The sequence below is a fragment of the Coenobita brevimanus genome, chromosome 88 (genome assembly GCF_032717465.1).
Source record: "Coenobita brevimanus isolate Jiangsu-jjx chromosome 88, ASM3271746v2, whole genome shotgun sequence".
Lineage (NCBI taxonomy): Eukaryota > Metazoa > Arthropoda > Malacostraca > Decapoda > Coenobitidae > Coenobita > Coenobita brevimanus.
This window is the reverse complement of record NC_137041.1, coordinates 6,171,404-6,178,321: the sequence shown is the minus strand read 5'-3', so window position 1 is coordinate 6,178,321 and position 6,918 is coordinate 6,171,404.

Sequence of the window (6,918 nt, the reverse complement as noted above, 5' to 3'; positions counted from 1 at the left end):
TTATTCCATTCGTCTACTACTCTATTACCAAACCAATTTCTACCGATTTCCTTACTGAAACGGAATTTTTCTAGTTTGAAACCATTATTTCTAGTTCTATCCTGTATGCTCACTTTAAGTACCTTGCTAATATCTCCCTTATTTATACCATTCATCCACTTAAAAACCTCAATTAAGTCTCCCCTTACTCTACGCCTCTCTAGCGAATGCAGACTTAGTCTTTTCAGTCTGTCTTCATATGACAGGTTCCGGACGTCATGTATCATTTTAGTCATTCTTCTCTGTACATTTTCTAACGAATTAATATCCATTCTATAGTAAGGACACCAAAATTGTACTGCGTAGTCTAAATGTGGCCTTACTAATGCTAGATAAAGTTTCAGTATTACTTTAGATGATCTATTGCTCACGCTTCTCGAAATAAATCCTAGGACCCTATTTGCTTTATTTCTCGCATTAATGCACTGTTGCCTAGGTTTAAGGTCGTTACTAATCATAACTCCTAGATCTCTCTCGCATTCCGATTTGCTAATTTCTTTGTTATCTAAGCTGTATTTAGTATCTCCAATGGTCTTGCCTACGTTAAGTACTTTACATTTTTCAACGTTAAATTCCATTTGCCAAGTTTTAGACCATTTGGACAATGTATCGAGGTCTTTTTGTAAGTAATGGCAATCGTCAGTCGAGTTAATGATACGCCCTATTTTTGTATCGTCGGCAAATTTGCTGATTCTGCTATTGACTCCTAAGTCTAGATCATTTATATATATGATAAATAATAAGGGACCGAGTACTGAACCCTGTGGTACACCGCTAGTTACTAATCCCCAGTTCGACTTTGTTCCATTTATTAATACTCTCTGCTTTCGTCCTTTCAGCCAGGATTCTATCCATTTTAAGATATCGCCGTCTATACCGTGTGCTCGAACCTTTCTAACTAACCTTTCGTGTGGGACTCTATCAAAAGCTTTACTAAAGTCCAGATAAATAACATCGTAAGCTTTATCGCTATCTACTGCCTCATAGACCTCCGAGTAGAATGACAACAAATTTGTGAGGCAGGATCGTCCTTGCCTGAATCCGTGCTGACTTTCGTTTATAAGATCAAATCTTTCTAAGTGTTCTCTAATCTTATTTGCCAAAATTGACTCTAACATTTTTCCTACTATTGACGTTAGACTTATCGGACGATAATTCGACGCAGCTGATTTATCACCCTTTTTAAAGATGGGCACTACGTTTGCGGTTTTCCACGCCTCTGGAACTTCTCCTGAACTTAAAGAGTCATTAAATAACGTTAAAAGTGGCTGACATAATTCTTCTTTGGTTTCTTTTATAATTTTTGCATATATATCGTCCGGACCTGGCGATTTTTGAGGTTTTAACTTGTTAATTTCTTTCAATACGTCCTCCTTACTAATGGTTATTTTACTAAGAATATTTTCCGTATTCTCATGGTAAATATTTGCTGCTTGTGGGACCAGGCTTAGATTTTCCTTGGTGAATACTGATATGAAATAATTATTTAGGATGGAGCACATTTCTTTATCTTCACTGGTAATGTCACCTGATTCTGTTCTGAGTGGTCCTATCCTATCTTTATTTTTCGTTCGGTACATTTGATAAAAACCCTTGGGGTTTACTTTTGATTCACTTGCAACCTTAATTTCATAACTTCTCTTTGCTTTTCTTATCTCCCTCTTTACTTCTCTATTTAAAATTGTGTACCGGTTACCTAAGTGTTCCTCTCCACGTTTTATTTTTCTATATATTCCTTTCCTTTGGCCTATGAGAGATTTTAATCTGTTGTTTAACCATCTTGGTTCTGAATTGTTAGTTCTAAACGGTTTTGAAGGAATATATCTATCTTGGCCTCCGTATATTATATTTATTAACTCGTTATACTTCTCACTGGTCGAACGTCTGTTTGGTACTGGAGCTGAGTTAATTTCCGTCACCTGGACTACATTCCTATCTACCACCTCCCCCCTCACAGACACCTGACGGACGTCCCCACGTGCTTCCTGCGCCTGACCTATGACCTGGGGATCCCCACTAACCTGACATTCCCTCAAATAGCTAATCTCCCTGTGGAATACCGTTCGAAAATAAGCTCTTAAGCCATCGAAATCTCCTAGACGAAAATTAGGAACGGTGGAGGTATTTTCAGTGGAACAGACATCCCAAATAAATTTGAACTTAATTTCTTCATGATCGCTATTACCAAGTCGTCCACCAACCTCTATATCGCTAATGATATTTTCTTTATTAGCTAAAACCAAATCTAGTATATTATTACCTCTGGTGGGCTCTCTGATATACTGATAAAGGAAATTATCCTGTACTACCTCTAGAAATTCCTCTGACTCTGCATCTCCTGTCTGATTTCTCCAATCTATCCTTGGCAGATTAAGGTCCCCAACAATTATTACTAAGCTGGACTGTGATGCTTTCCTAATTTCCTCCCAGAGGTATTTACTATCAGCTCTACTTAATTTTGGAGATCTGTAAATTGCTCCTAAGACTAATTTCTCCCTATTGTTACTAATTTCAACCCAGACACTTTCTGTGTCCCTATTTACTTTAATGTCTGCTTTATTGTAACAGTTTAATGAATCCTTTACATAAATAGCTACCCCTCCCCCTTTCTTCCCTGACGGTTTGACACAAAAATATTATAGCCTTTTATCTGATATTCTGCTAAAAATTCTCGAGTGTCTGTATTCATCCAAGTTTCACTAATAACGGCAATGTCTATTTTCTCTGTACAAATTAAAGCCCTCAGTTCATCCATTTTATTACGTAAACTCCGGCTGTTTGTGTAGTACACTTTCAGATTATTACGAGTAGTTATGCCTTTACCTTGGCATTTACTGTTATTTATTTTATTACTAACTGGGAAACTCTTTACTTTACTAATATAACAATTTTTTGTACTATCGCTTATCGCCCTTCTATCATCGCTTGTTCTATCATCTATCATCGCCTGCTCAATTTGAGGTGCCTGAGTGGATGTATCTACACTATTGGTTGAACTTTTGTTCTTAATTTTGCAAGTATCGATGCATCTATCCAAACATGGTAATAATGATTTCTGACTGTAGTTGCTGCATCTTCCTGTACACCTACTTCTCAATCTCGAAAAAATCCCTCCAACTCCCTATCTATCATTCCAGCTAAAACAGTAACTCCTTGCCTGCTAAGATGAGTCCCATCCCAACTATACAAGGCACTTCGTCCATAAAACCGGTCCCAGCTGTTAATGAAAGGTATTGCATTATCTTTGCAATACCTTTCAAGGCGGCAATTAAACCCTATTGCCCTGCTCAACCATTCCCTTCCAACCCGCCACCTTGGTAAAACACCAAGCACTACAGGGGTTCCTCCCCTCTCCCTAACCTTTTCTAACATCAACTTGTACCTTTTCCACAGTACCTCACTCTTACGGCTACTAATATCATTGCCTCCTACACTGAGGCACACAGTGGGTTTGTCACCACTTTCCTTTACGATATTTGAAATTTTATCTACCACATTAGCCACCCTGGCCCCTGGAAGACACACATGTTTAGCGAGTGGAGTATACATGGCCCTGTTCAGATATCTCACCTGGGAGTCTCCAACAACAACAACATTTTTCTTACCTTTCTTGTTCTGTTTATACTTACCTGTACTGGAAGTTCTCTCACCGTCCTTCTCCTCTACTTCCCTCTCTGCCTTCCCTTCACATTCGTCCCGTAGTGTGTCGAATGTATTAGTTGTCTTAATTTCCGTTTGCTTTTTAAGAGTGAACTTCGTTGCACCCTTGTTAACAAGTGTCCAACCTTCAGCCTTTTTCTCTTTCTCCTCCAACATCTCCTCCAACAATTCCCTCATTTGTGCCTTCTCCTGCCTGAGAATTTGTACCTCCCGCTTCAGTTCGAGAAGTTCCTCCTTTAATTCAAGGTAGTCCTTTTCAGTACCTGCAGTGGGGACACAGCTCTCTGCCGAGGAAGCCATTACGCACTAGTTCACACAAGGTAGCACACACTATCACGGGTCACTACGGGTCACCACAACACACACACTCACGGATCACTAGCACAGCACTATCGCTGATCACTACAACACACTAACACAACCACTATCACAGATCACTAAAGCACACTAGCACAACACTACCACAGGTCTCTAGCACGTCTGAGCTGACTGGCCTCACGAGAGCGACTGACTGGCCTCACGAGAGCGACTGACTGGCCTCACTTGCAACCTTAATTTCATAACTTCTCTTTGCTTTTCTTATCTCCCTCTTTACTTCTCTATTTAAAATTGTGTACCGGTTACGTAAGTGTTCCTCTCCACGTTTTATTTTTCTATATATTCCTTTCCTTTGGCCTATGAGAGATTTTAATCTGTTGTTTAACCATCTTGGTTCTGAATTGTTAGTTCTAAACGGTTTTGAAGGAATATATCTATCTTGGCCTCCGTATATTATATTTATTAACTCGTTATACTTCTCACTGGTCGAACGTCTGTTTGGTACTGGAGCTGAGTTAATTTCCGCATATTATATAGATAGATAGATAGATAGATGGACAGATAGACAGACAGATATCGAGATAGACAGACAATATAGATACAGACAGATAGATATAGAAATATTAATAGATAAATATATAGATAAATGGACAGGTAAGTAGGCAGAGACACACTGAACGTCCTTACATTCACGTACTGTCCTTAGTCACATACTCTTTCCCGTTCCTTTATATTTTTTTCAGTTTTTCGTTCAACACTTCATTTCGTACCTACCGAACAGCTCTCTCTCTCTCTTATTCTCTTTTACCTCCCCCTCCCCTCACTCTGTCCTACTGACCTGCTTCCCTCCAAAGCCACGCCTTCCCCTCCCTCCCTCCCTCCCTCTTTCACTCACTCCCCGTCTCTCCCTCCTTCACTCCCCGTCATTCTCTCCCTCCCTCCCGTTACTCCCTCCCTCCCTCGCTCTCCCTCCCTCCCTCTCTCTCCGTTATTCACTCCCTCCCTCACTCTGTCACTTCCTCCACCCCTCCCTCTCTCCCTCCACCACTCCCTCTCTCCATTGTCTCAGTCCACTCCACCTCTCACTCCTCGTTCCCTCCCTCATTCCTCTTCCCTCCCCTCTCGCATCGTCACTCCCTCCCTCACTCCTTCCACTTCCTCCACCTCTTATTTTTCCCCTCCCTATCTCCCTCTTTCCTCCCTCACTTCCCTTCCCTCTCTCTTATTCACGCTCCTCCCTTACCCTCCCTCTCCCATCTCTCCAATTGTCCTCCCTCCTTCTCTCCCCTCCCTTCCCGCGTCGTCACTCCCTCTCTCACTCCCCATTACTCTTTCTCCTCCCTCTCATTTTCACGTCTTTCCCTTCCCCTCCTCTCTTCCGCATTCCTCTCACCTTCTTCCCTCTCCCCTCTTCCCGCGCTGCCACTCCCTCACCCCTCCCCTTTCACCTTTTCCTCCCTCTCCCCCTCCTCGCTCTTTTCCCTCCCTCTCCTCTTCCTCACATTCTTTTTCCTCCTCCCCTCTCTCACCCATCTCCCCTCCTTCCTTTCCCTCCCTACTCACGATGCCACTCCCTCACTATCCATCACCCCTTTACCTCCCCTCCCCCACTCCCTCCCTCACCCCTTTCATTCTTCTCCCACTCACTTTCATTCATTTCCCTCCCTCTCATTCTTCCTCTGGCACTCATTAATTTCCCCTCCCTCACTCCTTTCTCCCTCCTGCCCCTTCACTCCTTCCTCCCTCCCTCTCCCTCACTTTCATTAATTTCCCTCCCTCATTCTCTTTTCTCCCTCCTCCCCTCCTTCTCTCCCTCCCTTCCTCCCCCCATTCCTCTCTCCCTCCTCCCCTCCTTCACTCCTCCTCCCCCCTCATTCCTTTCTCCCTCCTTCACTCCCTCCTATCCCCTCGTTCCTTTCTCCCTCCTCCTCTCCTTCAAGTCCTCTCCCTCCCTCAGTCCTTTCTCCCTTCTCCCCTCCTTCACTCCTCCTCTCCCCTCATTCATTTCTCCCTCCTCCCCTTTCATTCCTCTCTCCCTCCTCCCCTCCTTCACGCCTTCTCCCCCTCAGTCCTTTCTCCCTCCTCCCTCCCTCATTCCTTTCTCCCTCCTCCCTCCCTCATTCCTTTCTCCCTTCTCTCCTCCTTCACTCCCTCACTTCCATTAATTCCCCTCCCTCATTCCTTTCTCCCTCCTCCCTCATTCCTCCCCTCCTTCACCTCCTCTCCCTCCCTCATTCCTCCAACCTTCCATTCATCTGTCACTAAATATTTGCCAGCATCATCAAGATAAACAAACAGCGAAATGTGGCAAGTGATGACCGTAGACTTTTACTAAATTTTAACAGCCCTTGATTCGAGTTCAGAATATTCTTAGGTACAAAAAACTTACAAAATAAATCACCCCAAATCCCCCAAACCCTCAAACTATGGCCATAAGTACACACACACACAAAAAAAAAAAAAAAAACTATAAAAAAAACTATAATTCTCTTAAAAAATCAAAATATTCTTAGCTTTCCCTCCCCCCAAGATGTGAAAGTACAGAGATGTGCAAAAGTTCGGCGACACTTACCCTCACGACTGCGGCCATGGAAGGTGTTATATATGAAGTACTTTTGATGTGATAGGAGTATGGGGGGTGTCACATGGAAGGATACTCTCTGTCCTGGGGGGGGAAGAGGGGAGGAATGAGGAAGACCGGACACACATTGGGAGAGGATTGTCGGTGAACTTTTTGCTCCCGGCTGTACGCAATGTTGTTGACGATGCACCTGTGACGCAACGAACAAACGTCCAAGACCCGTATAAGCTCCCTAACACCTTTACCTAGGCGATTTATTACACCGTACTGTCCTCTTCTGTTACATAAATCCTTCCAATATCGCCACACTCTGCATACAT